This window comes from Thermobia domestica, chromosome 3, assembly GCF_964235325.1.
Source record: "Thermobia domestica chromosome 3, izTheDome1.hap1.1, whole genome shotgun sequence".
In the NCBI taxonomy this organism is placed as follows: Eukaryota; Metazoa; Arthropoda; class Insecta; order Zygentoma; family Lepismatidae; genus Thermobia; species Thermobia domestica.
This window is the reverse complement of record NC_137456.1, coordinates 69,724,351-69,744,947: the sequence shown is the minus strand read 5'-3', so window position 1 is coordinate 69,744,947 and position 20,597 is coordinate 69,724,351.

Below are 20,597 nucleotides of genomic sequence, written 5' to 3'. Positions count from 1 at the left end.
CGTAGTATGAAAACCATGGAAGGTAAATGAATGGAACAAAATTGAAATACGTAAATATCATAGGGCATATCGAATGATGTAATCCCTGTGATCCCAGTGGCCTCCCTGAAGGGGTCTTGTGGGCTAACTTCAAAATTTCAATGTCCGACCGGACAACGGTTCGGGCGTACGCTTGACCTACCCAATGCTGTTTGGAAGGCAGACTTCATGCATAGAGAATTGGTGCACTAAGTTAACGCGGATGGCCACAGTTAAATTTTGATTAACTATTAGCATTCATGTCATATTGTGAGCTTGAGGGACGAAACGGTGTGTACGTATATCCCCGAAATGCTTTCTGAATAACCAGCACGCATTGCATAAAAGTTTCTCTTTTTTTAGTCACTACAGCGTCATCCTTACAAACAAATGTTTCAACCACACCATGCCTATTTGTAAGGTTAGCCTTAATTTACGAATCAAAGTAGAGTTCTCGTTTGAACTTTCACTTTACTTTCCACCCCACTCACATACAGAGCGCAGGGAGAGATTATTTTGCAGGACTTGGATTTCTCTCTATACATTATGGCAATTTTACTCTAATATTTTTATCTCTGTTGTATTATTCTCGAGCCTTGGAACGCCTCCGTTGTTTTCCTATTTAATTTTCGTTATTTTCATTTATATCTAACCGTATTCATACTATGGGCACTAGACGTTTTCTTAGACACAGTCACCATGTCTTTGCGATCATTTTGAAAACGGTGTCTCATGTCGAAAATTTTCTTACAGAAGCTGTTTGATATTAATTTGTCTTTGTAACGTGATGTTACTCGCTTCAAGCTGCTATTTGAAATTTTCAAGTTGGCCCCGGATACCTTTCAGTTGGCCCTTGGGGTCACCCCGACAACACCTCTCGATGTGCCTTACGTCAGTTAGCTACTCCAGTTTTTCTTTTGTTGATTTATCTCCAATCGCTTTCATACTACGGGTACTAAACCTTTTCTCTGACACGGATACTATGTTTCGGCGGCCTTTTGAGAACACTGCCATTTCACATCAATCGTTTTCTCCTGCAATATGTTAGATTTTGCAAGATTTATCGAACGAGGTACCACTCGACTCATGTTACTATTTGAAATTTTGAAGTTAGCCCCCAAGACCCCCTTAGGGAGGCCACTGGGATCACAGGGACTACACCGTTCGATATGCCCTATGATATTTACGTATTTCAATTTTGTTCCATTCATTTACCTTCCATGGTTTTCACACTACGAGTACTAGAGTTTCCGAACCATATTATGGCGGCCATTTTGGAACCGGTGCACAATATGGAACAACTTTTGGTACAGGGTTACTTAGTTTTCCAAGACCTTTCGAACGAGGTATTACTCGACCCATGTTCCCATTTGACATTTCAAAGTTACCCCCCTCCCGTTACCCCCATTTAGGGGGGCGGGGAGGGGTACTTTTGGCGGAATTGGGTTTCCTCCTTAGCAATATATAACGTGTACTTGAAACATTTCTTCTATGTTTTATCATTTTTCAGATATTTCCGTGGATTAATTAAAATGGCCCACCCTATATATATATATATATATATATATATATATATATATATATATATATATATATATATATATATATATATATATATGTAAAGTGCCGAGAACATATATCGAGTTCGTAGAGTACAAATATCCCATTCTATTATTTAAAATTTAAATTTATTAAAAGTGATGAATATTTTCCGATTCATAAAAACATACTTCACTTATTCGTACATCGATGGTTAGCCGTAAAATTTATTGGTACTAAATATTGTCTTAAAAAGTTTCATGAAGTGAAAATGTAACGATTCTTCATTTCTTCAAAAAATATTTCAAAAACTTTAATGCGTTCTTCCCTCAGAATCCACCTTTGATATCACAAAATTATATTTCGTCAGTTTAATACGCGTAACACGAAGTTTTCACATAGCTTTACTACTTTTCTAGATTTACATACTGCAACATTTATAAATAAGTAGAGATAATATAAAGCTGTAAATTTTTGACTATCCAAAATTCGAGTTTAAGTAACTCATGAAAACAAATACTGACCATTTTTTTTTTTTTTTTTTTTTTTTGAAATAAACATTTATTTATTCATTTATTCATTCAAAAGAGAAACTGAAATATAACTAATAAGGAAGCTGTTTTGTGTAGTTGTTCTTCCAATTAAATAATAAAAGAAACGTAAAAAGCTGCACTATTAGCGCTGCATTCTAAAAGCAACAAGTAACTTAATTTTAATTTACAAAATTAAAAAAAAAAAAGTGTTTTTTTATATATATGTATCGAATCGAATCGTTCTATTCTATTGTTCTATCGAATCGTCATTATTTCCAATACATTTTTGTACATAATAATGGTAGTTTTATAATACAAATATCTGCTCTAAGATGTTGATTATACAAAATTCCAATATTGAAATTATGATTTACGAGTATTCAACACTATAAAATCAAAGCATTTCTTCTTATTTTCTGTTACAAAAATAATCTTCATAAGAAACTTTTATGTAGTTATTTCATTACATAGGCAGGCCTATATGTGAAGAAATAATGGAATTTTCTGTTTTTCAAATAATTGATAAATTCACAAAGGTTTGTTTTCGATTTCTTGTTAAATTTTAAATATTGGAATGGGATATTTGTTCTCTACACACACAGAGAGAGAAAGAAACACCGTCTAAATTTTTACTTCCCAACTTGAAATATTAGAAAATTTTCTGGTTCCCGAAAGCTAATTGGAAAATTATAATTTGTTGCTGTCTAATTTTCCTCTACAGGAATTGAATTTTATATCTCAATGTGCAGTTAAATATAGTGGAAAATTTTACTACTTAACATCACTATACATAATATCCAAAACTGTCCGGCTTATGAAAATTTTTCCACTTGTTTCTACATCGCAATGAAAATTCCTTACACTTGTTTCTACAGAGCAATAAAACTTTCCGATTCACAAAAAGTTGTTTCACTTTTTGCTTCAAAATGATGAAAGTTTTTCGACTCATAAAAAGTTTTTCAATTTTTCCATATAAGACAGAAAATATTTCGATTCATGAAAAATAGTTTCACTTGTTCCTACATAGTACTGAAAATTGTCTGAGCCATGAAAATTTTTAGATTCTTTAAACGATCTTTCACTTTTTAATAATTTGTTTAGAACGGAAAATTTTCCGGAAGGATATAGAAGAAAATTTACCACCTCACATCACGGCTAAACAACGATGTAAGAATAAGTGGAATATGTTTTAATGAATCGGAAAATTTTCATCACTGCCTCCCAGCCAGGTTTTCTCAATTTCTGACAACTCGTTAAAATTTATGCGGTCTGGCGCTGACAGCGTAGTATACGACACCCTTTTTGTTGAAGAGTTCCCACCGTTTCTTTTAAATTGCTAGGTGCACTTGCACTAATTGTTGACTGTACAGATCCAAGTTTATTATTCCGCCCAACAGCAGCAGCAGCTTGTGATGTCTTTCCAAGTCCACCAAATACACAGCATTATCTTTCTGGATGTCAATGTGGGCTTTGCCACAGATTGTGAAGCTTCTTCTCACTTTGACTCTAATCTTTTCGCGTATTATTGTAATAGGTTATTCACTCTTCGTCACTCATGTTCAACCGCTTCAGAAAAGACTCGAGTCTTTTATGTTTCAATAGAGATTTGAACATAGAAATTCGATCGAGTAAATGTTTTTGAGTCAGATCATGTGTCACCCAAACGTCGAGCTTTTTTTAGCTAACTTCCTCCAAACAGTGTAAGTGTTTAGTGATGAATGTTTAGGTCATTGGCGATGTCATTGACTGCTTATATGGAGGTCTTGATCGACTTTTGCCAGACTATCATCTGCTTTTGCTGTGGCTACTCGCTCACTTAATGCAGTGTCTTGTACATCGAAATTTTCGTAACTAAAGCAACTGAACCATGTTTTGGCTATCGCATTTGATAATGTATCTTTCCTTTAAATAGCACAAATTTCTTGACGTTTCTGTACAGCATTTGCTCCTTTATCGAAATAAAATTGTAAAATGAAGCGGATTTTCCGGAAATTTCACCCATCTTCAAGGCGTAATACCTTACGTCTGATTAAAAAAAAAAAAAAAAAAAAAATTCTGCACATCTAGTAGCTTCAACTTTTAGCTGTATAATGATATAAGGTCTGGCCCACTGCGGCTCATAAATATCCTGAGATTTAAGACATTGACGTCATCTCGTGCGCAAAAAACCGTAAAATATCCTTCGTTTGTTTTTTCTTTCTTTCAAAGATGCAAGGGTTTTCCCAGCTGTTGCATCTCTATTTGGAAACATTACCTTAGAACAACCAAAACTAGCAAAGTACCAAATATGTAAAGCAGAAGATATGAAAAATGTGTTCATGTTTATTTCTTTGTTTGGAGCTCAATGTTCCTTTTCATCAACGAGACTACATAAGACGTAGACTCTTTAATTAGAGATGTGATCTATATAATCTTGCACAGAATATTAAGCCTTGATCTCTGCACCCAAGAACCAATATGATTATTATTTAGTCAACAAAGGGTCCCTTTTGAGAAAAATTATTGCGATTGCTATAAATACTCAACATAAAATGCTGTTCTGATCAGTGACACTGACAGTGTTTGTGATTTCTAGACTAACCCAGCCTTTCGAGATTATATTATTGGCTTTTATAAAAGTCAGAATAAATACTAAAACGATAACAAAAAACAAATTACATATTTACTTATTTATTTGCTGCTACACTTATTGATCTATTAGTCATATTTATCCCAAGTTATGAGCAGTATTGCAATTTGTATGTGTTCAGATATATTTTGTTCTAAATTATATATTTTTCCAAATTGGACAGGTTTCCACATTATAGCAAACTGAATACAGAAATTACTGTAAATCTGAATAACTTCACACTAATTTTAAGTACATACCAATAGGTATATCTGCTATTGAGGAGCGTGGATTCTCGCTGATTTCATTCTTACTCTGATACATGTTGTAAAATACCACAGTCCATTTACCAATCACGTAATGGTTTATTTCACTTGTACACTAGATTTTAAGACGTCATACTCTATTTCATTGCACTACACTACTCTGTCTACATTAAACTACAATGCAGTACACATGCGCGCCGACTACATAGGTGCTCCGGGGCTCCAGCACTCACAAGATTTTTAGTTTGGTAGAAACAAAATAACATAAATATTTCTCACTTACCATTATCAAAAAGTAAGCAATTAAAACATTGAGACGGAAGTTATAATTCTAATCTCTAAAACATAATTGTTCGTTTCTTGTTCCTTGCCTGTCTCTAGCTTAGTCAAAGGCAGTCCCCGCAATAAAAATGGAACTATATTGTGAATAGAATCTGGCACAGACCTTTAAGACAGTGTTCATTAAAGATTTTAATTGAAAGGAAATCAATCAAAAAATATCAAGATTCCCCTGAAAACATATAACACGTCCCACCATTGATATGCACCCACATAAATTTTGGAAAGTCGGCATCGTTAGGAGTACATGTTAGAAGCATTTAATACTATTAGTGCAGATACATGCATATTCTTTAACTTTGCGTTAGTGAACTATTCCCAAACGATTTTGTTAATTTCTACATTGTGAGTTTTTTTTCTTTTTTTTCCCTCTTAATTTGACCATTTTCATTATTTTATCTTTACGTTTTAGTGGGTCAAAGGCACTCTGCATTGACAAAGCGGAAAGCAATGCAGTTTTGTCTTTCTTAGAACTTTTCACTACGTATCGGGCACTGTTATTCGTACCCGCCAAAATATGGTATTACATTATTCGTATGCAACGCGGAGTAGGCGAACAAAATGAAAGCAATGAAAGTACTGGAATATACTAAAAATAAATTTCTCTATCGTGGATTATTCTGAAAATATTTCCCTTATATACGTGTAGTTTCTGCTGAATTCTTCAATTATTGATTCCGTTTTCGAGTTGGATACATTCAGTATTATGCACAAAAAAAAAAAAAAAAAAAAAGTATAATATTCTTGGCTGGGACCATGGAATTTGTTCATAATCTGTAAGTTGCGTCATATCCACATTCCGCTTATGCAGTGTACATCCAAACATAATCTAATTCATTATGTTGTTCCTCACATACGAGATAAATGTACTCTTCCAATAGGAAGATCCCGTTAACGCACTAGTCGTAAAGATGCTCTCCAAGACTCGCGTCAACTCCTCTGGTGTGTATGATTACTAGACCTCTACTCCAATAAGTATGTGTAGCAATCGATTGGACAGCATCTCTTCGGCTTGCAACCCTGTGTACAGATTTTGGCTAACGGTAGACGCCATTTCCCAAAATGAAATCTAGTACTTCAACTGTCTCCGTGCGAGAATTAACAGCTGCCTTGCCAATTTGAGATGAATATACAAGGTACTAACATTGGATTTTGATACACATTGTATACTCTATAAATAGTTTTAGAACCCTGTGCATTTACTTATGCCCGGTGTGCAATCTATGAACTCTGTGTACTGAATACATGTAGGACCATGGTTTTCGGGTTTAATTTAGCAGTGGACAGACAAATTATGAGAGGATTGTGAAAACATTATCTCACAATACTGCATGGACTTTTTACTAATTATTTTTCCAAGTAGGTGATAAGAAAATAAAGAACAGGAAAAGCAGGTTTGAAGCGTCGATGTGGGTACCAAATTGGATTTCGTTTTCCACGCTTGATTCGGAATTTATTTGTTCTAACCACTTGCTTTGAGTAGCCGATCACCGACGTACCTTCACTAGAAAAAAGGAAATTTTAAGATCTGTAGTTTCGATGCTCTCGGAATTAGTTTAGTTATTTGAATTTGGAATTAAAGAAGATTTCTTTGTATACTGATAAAGCTCATTAATATCACTATACCCCTTCCTTCCATTTGTTTGCATTGGTTTTGTGGGCAGAGTTGTGATACACAAACGCGAATTATGAACTAGTTGGAAGTGTTATTGTCCATATCAGTTCAGAATGTGACTGGAAACTATCTTTCCGTAAAATTTGATAACAAATGTAGAGTCTTAAATTAAGGATACAGCCCTTCTCAAGGTGATTTACGTTAAAAAAAAAATGACATGTGTTTGAAGAACACAATAATTGTCACTTAATTTTAGTCTACCAAAGTAAAGGATGATTTTAGTTGAGTTGGTTGATGTTAAAGGGAGGGAACTTTAATATATAGAATTTAGGAATGCTTTGAACTCTGCAATATTAATTTGTTTTTTTCTTTCTATTTTTCGCCCTAGTTCACTAACGAAGCGTGTATTAAAATAATTTACTTTAAGTCGACACATTTCAGCATATGTACGGACGTAATATACCTAACAGCTGAAGTGTATTGGAAAATCCTGCAGAATGCGAAGCATAATTCTTACTTTTTTATGTATTCTTAAGAACAGATGTACTAAAAGTATGTATTTTGTTGTAATTTAAATTTTGTAATCAATTATAAGTAAAATATTCATGTTAGTTTCAAGAATGCTCATTAATCCTTTCAGTAAATGCGACCTCTTTTATTTACAGAGATGAAATAAGTACTGTTCCGAACGAAGACTTTCAAAATAGTCTACAGAGTCCGTCAAGTTCCTGTGATTTGTGGAAGGAATCAGAAGCAACACTTACCACGAAGTCAAATCAGACATCAAGTACAGAAGATGTTATTAGTAATACACAAGCAAAAGAAAGTTCCAATATGAAATCAGTCGATTTTATGAAAGGGAACGGCTGGAAATATTATTGTAAAGTGTGTCAGAAAGGATTTCAAACTAAAAGTCGGTTAGACAGTCACGCAAGAATACATAGTGGTGATAAACCTTTTCGTTGCAAAATTTGTAATAAAAGTTTCACTCAGAGAGGAACACTTAATAGACACGTGATGATACATCTTCCTGAAAAACGGTACTCGTGTAAATTATGCGACAAAAAGTTCTGCCAAAAAGTACAGCTTCAAAGGCATTTCATAAATCATCATGAAACATCTTACTTTATGTTTAAAAATGAATACGGTTAGATTACAACAGATTTAATAAGTAATATGAGAGAAGGAAGTGATTCGTTTTTATTTATGTACGCTATATGGACAAAAGTAACTGGACATATTCTTAACATAAAACAAATTTTGATTATGTAGAATTGTGTTATAGCGGCTGCTTTTGCAACTTTTTCCTGTCGCTTGGTTACAGTGTCACGAATGTCTTAGCTCGAGGTTTATTCTAATAATGTGTTGTTTGTCTTCTATCTGCTGGTATCATAACAAAAGGTTACTTTGTTATAATGCTTAATCAAAATTTTGATAGTTCCGTCGAGCTAGCCATTGTATTAGGATATACTCTCATTACCATTCTGATACCTTACCGATTACTCTGTTGCATATGAACATAATTTCGTTTCCATGTTGATGTCCAATCACTTCTGCACAGATCCTGTAATTTATGAAGTACTAAACACTGGCTATCGTAAATATAGTCAACTTTTATTTCATTGGAATTTACCATTTAGAATGCTCATTTTCACGTAAAGTCTCTTAGGTATTATTATTTAAGAAAATTATTTTGTATATTATGTAATACTTTTCTATTGCCTTTATCATATGAAACAAACTACATTCTTTTATAAATCTAATTCGCCTTTCTGACTTTACTATTATTGTACTCAGCAGGCAAAATTAATAAATGTTATTTCATACTTTACTTAGTTTATTTATTTATTTATTTATTTTATTTGCCAATAAGTGTTTTTCCATTAATATCTGAAGAGTTTCCTAGTCATTCTTAAAATTAGTGTTCACATATGTAGATAGCGAATTTTGCTATGAAAGAAAATGAAAATGAAATTAATTTCTAGTTTTACGACGCATGATTGTGCCCTGTAGGCTAAAGAAGACGAATGAATATGAAAACGAATGATTATGAAACAATTTGTGGAAGTAAATGGGAGAACCCCGAGAAAACCCACGGGCACGATATCCGTCACAAACTCACAAGACCTGAAATCGAACCAGAAACCCCTCGCACAAGAGGGGAGCGTTCTGTACTGAACCACCGTACTCGAAGACAAAATGTGTTCATCTATATTGCTTTGTTTGGAGTTACTGTTTCTTTTCAGCAACAAGACAACATCAGAAGTAGACTCTTTAATAAGAGATGCGATCCAAATAATCTTGCATAGGAATACAAGCCTGGATCTCCTACCCAAAGACGACTAAAACTACAACTTAATAACGAACGGAATCCTTATTTACTAAATACTCAACATAAACAAATACTATTCTGGTTAGTGATAATGAGAGTGTCCATGATTTCTAGACTAATCCAACTTTGCGGATTTCAATTTTTGCCTTTATTGAACGTTAAACTAAGTACTGAAAGGTAACCAAACACAATTTATTTTTTTGAATTAACATATTGTATTATTCTACAATCCTCTGAATTTGTTTTGAAAAGTTCTTGTGAAACAGAACAAATTCTTCTGCTGAATGCCAAAATAAGTGTAGGTTTCTTTGTTAGTATAACTCCAGTATTTATCGGTTTTCTTCTTCTTTATATAAGTAAGTGTAAGTATTCTTTCTTCTTTATAGGTATCACACGAAAAATTCTCAGACAAACAACCTTTCAGAGCTAGTACATCACTTCATCGAGAACCAAGAAGATAAAAATTCGAGAACTACCAGTACCGTCATTTGTTCACTCAGTGGAACAAAGATACAAGACGAATTTCGAAATGCAAACAGTAAGAATTCAAGCACGTCTTCTACTACTAATATCTTTTCTTCCATATTAAAATATATGTGTTCTGTTTGTGGCAAAAAATTTAACCAGAAATGTAATCTCACAATGCATGAACGAATTCACACTGGAGAAAAACCATATGTATGTCGAATATGCTCGAAAGCATTTCGTCAGAAGTCGCATTTACGCATGCATATGGGAGTGCACAAATCGGAAAAACCTTTTTCGTGCAAAGTGTGCCCTCAAACATTCTGCTCCAAACAGAGTATGATGCAACATTACCGTACCAAACATTATTAATACATCCGTACCTAATAAAGAAAAAAAAAAAAAAAAAACACTACTTTGTTTAGTCATTAAAATCATTATGTGGAATGTGTTTCACAATTTTATTGTACTTCTTCCCAAAGGTTAGTGAAATCGGCATTGTGCTTTTTAAACGATAAACCTTTGGCATAACATTAAATTTTCGTCTTCTATAACAATGAAAAACTAGACACAGGAAATGCTGATGCTGACTTCAGTGCATAGACTAGAATATTAGAATAAGAATATCTGCCAGAATTAGGACCATGAGTAGGCTTGATTTACAGATCATATAAAGAGTGTGTTTTCACTAAATTTTATTCTCTACAAAATATGTTGAAATGATAAGATTTTCGTCATACATTAGGTGCTGTAAATCAATAATCCATATTAAATGATCTGATATTTTAGTTTACTTTTTCTGTGTATTTGGGTGATTTTTGAGATGTGGTACTTTTGGAATTTCTTGCATCACCATTTGAAAATTTGTGATAGAAAAATGTAGTAAATGTTGAGTTTGATAGGCATGCTAACAACAGTTATTGATTTGAACTCAGAGTTAAAGTTCGTTTTGTCAATTATATTAAACTTTTTGGTGGCGATATTGAAGAAACGTATTTGTTCGATTTTCACCAATCTAAAACAATTAAATTTGAAGTATTTTAGAAGTTGATAAAGATTCATTATTGATGTATAATAAATTGCTTGAAATTTAATTCAGATTTTTCACTTTAAGGTTAAATATTAACAGATTAAGTATTTGTTGAAATTTCTATTCAGTGTTGCAGATTTTCATGAATTATTCGTCGTCATTAAGGAATTTCCTTCTTCTATATTCAGATTACTATATTCTTAAAAAAATATTACATTTTTGTCAATACTTACATCGTCTTTAATATAATAATTTCAGTTATTTTCTATAATCATCGTCCGCTGTTATTATTATTATTATTATTATTATTATTCAGCATAGTACTCTAACAATTTTGTGTTTTTGCTGTTTACATTTTTTACTGTGCTTTGATTTCCATATAAAACTTCTTGCTTTTAATTTACCGACTCATAAACATTGTAAACTCTACAAACGAATGTAATTAATCTGATTTGTGGCGTTCACATGACTGTATTCGTATTTTTTTTAATTCTATGTACTTTTTATCGATTCGTTTTACACTGGTATCTTAAGCGTTTTCTTCACGAATATTTTTGTTTGTACTTACATATCCGAATATGTTCGATTTCTTGTATTATGTTATAAATGTATGTATGTATATTAAGTACAATTGTCTGTTTATTTATTTATTTATTTATTTACAAATATTGATATTTTATTTTACATTTATTAGTGTCTGTATATGTAACTGCCAAACCTTAAGGATATTTTGGATTGGTGTCTTGTTTATTAACAAACTTTGTTAGTTTGTGGATCGTTACTTTAAATATTATAGTTTTATATCTTGTGCTAAGATGTTAGTATATTTCTTACCTAAATTCATATTAAAATTCACAAGAAAAAAATCATGGAATGCTTTATAGACTTTGTTTATCGAACTGTAAGTTTACAACGTTTCTTTCCGTACAACAAATTGTATCTCTTCCTGTAATTTAGAGAGTTTTGGAATCGAAGTCATCTTAGGTGAAGCACAAGTCTATTTTCTATGTGCATGGTTTAAATTTTGGTACGTCTATGCTGCAGCGAAAATGTACAATTTCTTTTGTTTGCAATACTTACAATAGTGTACAAATCGTTGGAACTTCCATCAACTATCAGTAAAGATATGTTGGCTTAGGGTTTGTGAAAGGAGAGACACTAATCTTGATGATTAACTTAAATATTTGACAAATAAGCAGCCCTAATCACGAATGAGTTCTATATTCGCGTCTGTTGCCTGATGAGCTTCCTATATCAGATCTCTTGATTACAAGAAAGAGCTTCAGACCATTACAAACAAGAGACCTCTATCTAACCTATTTAAAACCTTTATTGTTTGATCACGTTAATAAAAAGTGAACGGTGAAAGGAACTCGATTGTTGACGATCGCTAATACAACTGAAAATTTTACTTCGTATGCTTCTATTCTGGTTTAAAATAAATTTGTTTCATTTTGATGTATGCAGTTTTATTTGTAGATATATATTCAAATAGACTTAACAGTTTCACAGACTCAGATACCCCGAATAATACTGATATATAACTCATGTATGAGCTTAAAGATTATATTAGACTTATATTCAAATTGTTAAAGGTTTTTCTTATTCAATGTTTTCTACATGCAATAGTGATATGTTGGAGTATATACTGAGTTATGTAACCATTGTTTCCTTCTTAAGGGAATACTCTTAAGAAAGAAAGAAAAAAAGTGGGTTAGTAGAACCAACCAAATAAGAGTAGAACTGTGATGTATACCTTATAATTTCTGTTGAAGTTTTCAGATACAGGAAACTTCTTGCTTTGGTTATTACTTACTAGAAACTCCAAAGGACAGGCTGCAGGTTTCCCCTTTTTTTCTTAAACTTTTGACGAGTTGCTAACTCTGATGAAAGTATTTGAAGTGTTGTGCTAAAGTTTATATATTATGTAATCTTAGTCTTCCATTTCTTTTTGAGTCAGTCAATATGAACAAGAAATTTTAAATATTTTAAGATGAAATTCATGTTTCCTTTTGTTTTTGGTTACAAATAAAATTCTTGAATCTGTGATCTCGTGTTAGGTTTATTTTAAATCCTTTGATAGATCTGGAACTGGATACTCTTCTTTCATATCTCTAAGATATTCTTCCGTATATATCATATATATATTCAAATTCCCCTTAGTCCTATCTATTAATATTAATTATCTGTAAACCTACCCAAGTATATTATATATAATAGATATTTGATTTATCATTTACATTTTAAATGATCTTTCTGACAATATTAACTGTTCAAGTGTGATTTTATATGCAGATGATACAAATATAATAGTTAATAAAAAAAAATAAATAAATAAATAAAAAAAAAGATGAAAGCAAATTAGCTTCAAATTGCCAACTGGTAATGAACCAACTTTCAAGTTAGATGAATAAAAATGAACTAATTATCAATACTAATAAAACATGGGCCTTAAATTTTCATAATGTTAGAAATAACGAAACTAATACAGCAATAAAAATAGATGATAAATAAATACGTAAAAACTGTTACCTTTTTCAATTGGGAGCCTCACGTAGAGCATATAAGAACTAAGTTAAGCAAACTATATTATGGAATTAGTGTAAGAAAAACTTTTAAAGAACTTGAAATAATGACTCTTGCTTCGAAATATTTGTTTGAAACATTAACATATCTGAAAATAAAAATAGCGAATTAATTCTTAAAACAGAGATATGTACAGTTACAATACAACAAGTAAAGAAGATATTCATTTGCATGCACACAGAACAAAGAACAGTCATTCATGAGGGTACTCTATTATACGATCTGTACCAAAAAAAAAAAAAAAAAAAAAAAAAAAAAAAAAAAAAAAAAAATCAGGTTTCTGAAAATGACTTCAGAATCAAACATAAAATGTATTTGATAGACCAATGCTTTTACTCTATTGAAGGACATATTCAAAATAATTTGTACACGTAAAAGTAAAATGTATAATAAAGTGTATTAGTGAATTTAGAGTATTCTAAATATAATAGTTTTATATATGTTTATATTTCTAATTGACATTCCACTTTTGTTGCATGACGATTAATGGATGCAATAAATGAATAGAATGAAGTAAATGAATGAAATAAAGTGTAGATCTTAAATTGATATATATATATATAAACAGGACCTTACAGGATTGTCTTTAAAAATATAACAGGATTGTAAGCTTTGCATAATCTATACTTTGTATATTGTTTTCAATGTAGTTATCTATTATGAATATATAAGAAATCTAAGCTACTTTTGTTTGCGTTTTCTCGGTTTCAGGTTCGTAGTTTACCTTACCTTTTTATATCTGATGGTTCCATTCTTGTAATATAAGTAGAATGTATTCATTTAATTGGCATATTTGCAATAAAGTATGTATCAAAAGCAGAAAGAACTTAAGACTTTCAATAGTTTATTTTTTCTCAATATTTGATTTGATAATATTTATTTTGGCAAATATTTTTGTAGTTTTGCGGTATTAATAGCAAAACTACATTGACTGCTCAAATGGTGTACAACAACATTCTAGTCATTTACAATGTACATTTTAAATTGGTTGACATAGGATATGTTTTCTTAACATAAGTTTTTAACAAATTTAGCAGAGAAACAGGCAAAGTTACCGGTAGTATTGTTCTTAATTCGGTTTTAAGTTATTATGTAATAACATCTAATATGGGTGACTATCAATTCGATCTATTCCTTAAATGGGGTTATTCTGTATCTAACTTAGAACAAATTTGCCACCATGGACTGTGAGTCGCAAATCACAGTTTCGCGTAATTTGCAGATGATGATGATGATGATGATGATGATGATGATGATGATGATGATGATGATGATGATGATGATGATGATGATGATGATGATGATGATGATGATGATGATGATGATGATGATGATGATGATGATGATGATGATGATGGTGGTGGTGGTGGTGGTGGTGGTGGTGATGATGATGATGATGATGATGATGATGGTGATGATGATTATTATTATTATTATTATTATTATTATTATTATTATTATTATTATTATTATTATTATTATTATTATTATTATTATTATTATTTAAATTTGCTGATCTACAACCAAAAACTGCAAATTGTGAAAAACCTGTTTCAGATTGACAACTAAGTTGACACTTTTTTCATAGTTGACGAATGGAGCATCACTGTAAACAAAGAATATGCCCAAAATTACAATAAACTCAAACATGAATGTGCCATAAATTGCAAATCATGGTATTTTTTATTTTATTTATTTATTTATTTATTTTTACAAAATCGTTTTTATCCATTATACGACGAAATATAACTTACGTATCCCAGTAAATATAAGTAATAAAACTATTGTTACTCCAATAGATGGGAGATCTCCCTTCCTATATAGGTAGATGCATAGCGTATGCCTTTGGCGTGGAAGATCCAGGATCGATTCCCGGCAGGAGTTCATGTGGTTCGGATCCCACGTTAATCTGTAGATCCATGTCTCATATAGCCTCGCTACTAAAAGGGACGCTAAACTCAACTCCAGAATCCTGTAGATGGTAACCTAGTCTTAATTGTCAAGATTTCCTTCATTTCAGCTTCCTAATTTGCAATTTTTCATACATCCTTTAGAGTTATACGGGAAAGAAATCTGTTATACTACCCTTGCTGTACTGATGTTGTGAACTCTCTAACTACTGTATCTAAATAGATACAAACATGCCTGCAGATAGATCACTCAAACGCCTTAAAGCAAGCCAAAGACATTTGATCCTACAATCCTGTCCCCAAGCTCAATGGAAATAGTCAGAACACTCCCTCCACATCCGGCAGCTCTGTAGGAATACTATTAAAGCAATGTGGGTAGAAGACCGCAGCCAGAATTCATGTATCGTTATGTTGCCAGGTCTAACACTGAACGTGTAACCAGTTTCCTTCAGTTGCAAGGTGAATGGGTTTGGGGTAGTAATTCGAAGCACGAAAAAAAAAAGTCAGTTTATATGGGACGTCTTAAATGTTTTGGTGTAGAAAAAACAGTCTGGAGATTCCAAATGCTTTGTGTTGCTTTGTTATTTGAAACTTTCAGCCTGCTTTCAACACAATATTTCTTCCGCTAAGAAGAACGACCCATATACAGACAAGTTGGTCAATGTTTGTTCATTTCCCTTTTCTATACAGAAAGAAAGAAATACATTTTTGACTGTGCATTTTTTTTAAAAACGATAAACATGAATGCATCTATTTTTTTAAAAAAAAAAAAGCACGAGAGAAGTTTTTAATCTATAGAAAAGTCTCTTCAATTCTAGTCGAATAATAATATTTGAAATGCATGATGAAGAAGTAACTAACTTTCTCATTTACATAATAGATAAGGGTAGTGACATGCCGAAGAATTTTCGCGATCGAGGTCGAGGTTTAAGTTGCGGTCGCTACCTCGATGTCTAGGTCGCGATGGATGAAGAGCACACATAGCGATGAGGTCGCACCCTCGCTGTTAAGTTCTCAGTTTAAGGAGAAACATTGTTGTGACGCATGTGAAATTATACCGTCAGTGCATAAAAATCACTGCGAAACCACATTTTAAAATTGAAAGGACCAAGCAGTTCATAAATAGGGATAAACACGAGACGAGATATGAGAAATGCCAAATTCTCGTCTCTTGTTTCGCAAAAATATTTGAATCTCATTTCTTGTTCATCTCTATCAATATTCCAGGGTGTCTATCGGTCACGAAAGTCACGAATATCACGAAAAAGTCACGAAATCAGAAAACGGTCATGAAAGTCACGAAAAAGTCACGAAATTTACCTTTTGGGTCACGATTTTTTTTTTTTTTTTAACTGTACAAATGTAAGTACAGATTGAAAAAAAAATGTCTCATAAAACGTAAACGTTCAATACCAAAAATGTCTATCGTCGGCTTTAGACGCTACCAAATCGCAAGCAAAGTACGTTTCTATCGCATGGATGAATATTCGGCCTAATTCGCACTCAAATTCGCTCTTGAAAATATTAGGAAATTTTATGATTTGGTAAAGAAAAGGTCACGAAAAAGTCACGAAATTTCGTTTTGGAATTTTAGTAGACACCCTGTATTGTCAATCAAAGACTTTTACCTTTTATTCAATTTTCTCTGAAAATTGCCCTCTTTCAGCACTCAGGCGAGAAATCGTTTCCCAGTAAAATTTAATAAATAAATAAATCAGATATGTCTTTAGGTTTCGAGGTGGATGGGTATTAACTGTAGCAAATGAAGTTTCAGCACTGCAATTCCACTATTCGACGTTTCCTCCCTATGGAAACGTGCCTGTCTTTACAGGTATTTATTCACCTTATATCAATAACGAATTTAGAAGAAACCCTTTTTATGGATCTCGGAATTGGGGAGGGGGCGTGGAGTTTTTAAGCATAGATATGATTAACAATAGCTTCCTTTTTTCTTTAAAAATTCTACAACTTACGGACTTCAGCCCGAAAGCCCCCTCTCTGTGACCGCCACTGCCTTATATAATAATAAGCTACAGTATAATTCTCAAATAAATAACTTATCTGACATTCCTATTTCAGTTGCTATTTTCTTCCATTCTCTATTTAAAACGTGCCTATTATGATATTGTTTGTTTTCCTTATTCCATATTGCTGGAACATTCCTCATTAGTTCTATTAATAGATCTTTCATAATCAAAAATAATAGTGCAGCAAAACCTCACGAGCATAGACACACACTATCCTCTGCAGACGAAATTAAAAAAAAAAAAAAAAAATGAAGTCTTTATTCCGTGTAGTGCTTTAGGGAGAACCAATGAGAACATGAGCCACAGCGATACTTCCGCTGAACATCGATGTAAAAATAAACTTGGTTGTTTATCATCGCGACCACTAACTAATTCACCCTCGCGGTCGATCTCTAGGTCGCGATGTAGCACACATCTTCAGCATGCGCTTACCCATTTGAATCCATGTGTTTGTACCAGTATCGAGGCTGCGACCGCGACTTAAACCTCGACCTCGATCGCGAGGTATCTTCGGCATGTCCCTACTGTAAGGCTGCAAGAGATCAAAAATTTACCAATAGTGTATTTTAATTATATTTTACATTTTATTAAACTTTACATTTTATTAAATTATTACATTATACGTAATTATTTTATTACATAATTATATATTTTACAACGATTATTTTTATAAATTCGACAAGGGAGCATAGGCCGTCTTAATTGATTTTCTTTCACTGATTTTCCTTATGACATAAGAAGAACATAATATTATTTCTTCTTTCTCTTCGATACTCGATATTAGTGAAGATGCTTGTGCTGCGTATAGGCCACGTGTATAGATCGTGTGTATTCAGGCTCGAACATGGCTAGTTATTATCGGAACACAGTCATTTATTATTATTATTAATATCCCAGCTCGCGCCGTGTGGACTTTGTGGTGGACAAACACCGTGCTCGTGGGTTTTCTCGGGAGCTCTCCCGTTTCCTCCCACTTTCTTCATTCCACCATTTCACTCATCTCTCATCATCACCGTCTCTTTTAGCCTAACCGGCATAACCATGTGACGTAAAACTTAAAGTTTGTTTTTATTATTACTAATCATGAAAATAACTTGCCGATTTTAGATTCTCGGAGAGAACCAAGAAAACTCACCGTTGGCTGTGGCTCATGTAATTCAAATCTGGTCTAAGTCAAGAAAAAAACGCACTGTTTGTAACAAGATTTAAGACGTTAGTAACTAGTGAAGAAGTTGAAGGAATTGGTAAGTAACTCAATGTGAAAGAAATGGTTTGCACCAGATTGAAAACTAAACATAATTCTTACTCTTCCTTTTATATAGAGGTGAATGAATCAGATTTCTCCCAAACCAACGATCCTAAAGTGTGGCCCACAGGTATTCTCATAGGACCTTTCTATGGTAAACTGCGGAGTTAGCAATCATAATTCTCTTACTAGGTATGATGAACCTAACCTTAAAATTTGGTATCAAAATGTTTGTGGACTAAGAACTAAAAGTAGTGATTTTTTCTCTTCAATTTCTGACTGTGAATATGATATAATCGCAGTAACAGAAACATGGTTGTCTGATATTCATAAAGATTATGATTATTTCTAAATATTTGTATCTGTTTTAGCGCCAACAAATTATATAATGAAGAGTTATAAACTTTTCATTATAACTAATGACTAATTAACTTATAACTAATGAAGAGTTATAAGGAAAAACTTTATGGTGAATCGCAGGCCTGATCTTGAACTTATAAGCGAATGTGTGTGGATTGAACTAAAATGTAATTTTGCAAAAAATCTTTTAATATCATGTGTTCATCTTCAACCAACCTTTTCCCCTGTGAATTTTGAAAATTACTTGAACCACATTTCTGGTAGGTTGAATCCTCTTGAAAATGATATATTGATATTTGGAGACTTCAGTATATCCAAAATTGATTGGTTAAATAATGAACAGCCAGGAATACATTATTATTCTAAATTGAAGTTTCATCACTTTTTTTTTTTTTTTTTTTAAATACTAACCTATGTTGAATCCTCAGTCTCCGCTCTTGATCTTATCACTAATACTATTTCTGTGTCAAGAAAAAGTAATGAGTTCATGGTGCATCCTGATTCTTTTCCTCATCCGATTGAAACCATTTTGTTTCTAACTAAGGGTTGTAAAGTGAATAAGTTCTCTGAACGCTTTCAATTTGTTAAAGGTGATTATTACGCATTATATCAAAACAACTAGCTAATACTGATTGGAATAATATTTTGTTAAAACTAGATATAAATGAAGCAGTTTTGGATTTTAAAAAAGAACATCTAAATATCCTTGTTGGTACTCCAAAAAATCTTTTTTTTTTTTTTTTTTAAAGCTAAGAATTTAGCATATAAAAGGTATAAAATTACATCAAATTATGAAGACTATTTATTATTTGTCAATTACCGCAAGGTCTTTAAGACTCAATTAAAGGATGACAAACGTAGTTACTATATTGACAACAAATACTGATAATACTCAGTATGTTGAGGGATGTACTCAATTAGACTATGAGCGTTTAAATTTTAAATAGGCATTTTATTGTACTATAGTTTACGTAGTAGAGAGTAGGATGTTTGTTATGTCAAATGAAGTAAAATTATTAAATCACATTTAATAAATCTGATGGTGAATTGGTCAACTCAAGAGTATCAGAGACGTATTAGAACATACCTCGTTGATCTGGATTCGAACTCCTGGATACGAAGTTCGATGTCTAAGTTCCTCACAGTGGATGGATGTCCACTGGAAATGTTGATGTCAACAGCTAGTTCCCAATAGCTGTTCCACTGGGAATGATCCTCGAAGACTGATCCTTCAGACTAATGCTCTGAAACTCCTGCGACTGATCTTCGGAAACTGATCCTCATTCAGTCAAACATTACCTTTTTATATTCGTCTCCATGATGACGAATTTGTTGTTATTTCATTCCAAATTCTGCAGCTCTTACATCTCTGAGCCGAAATTGTGCTGAATCACAATTTCTGCTTTTTCTCTCATTGACCAGATTCTCCAGACAGATTACGTCTGCGAAATTCATAATTTTACCTAATTTTGATAATGTGTACATGTTGACATAAATTTGTACAACGTTTTACATTTTCTTGCTTTTCGTATTTGTTTATGTTCTTGTGACACTTGCAGACTCGTGTCTATTACTACAAGAAAACAACAACCATCAGCAATACGTAACATGATGATATAATGTGTCTGTCTGCAACCTAATTACTTTATTACAACAATTTAAATTATAAACAAAGACTTTACTGTTTTCCTTTTGAAGCCAATTAATAATAAAATTGAATGAT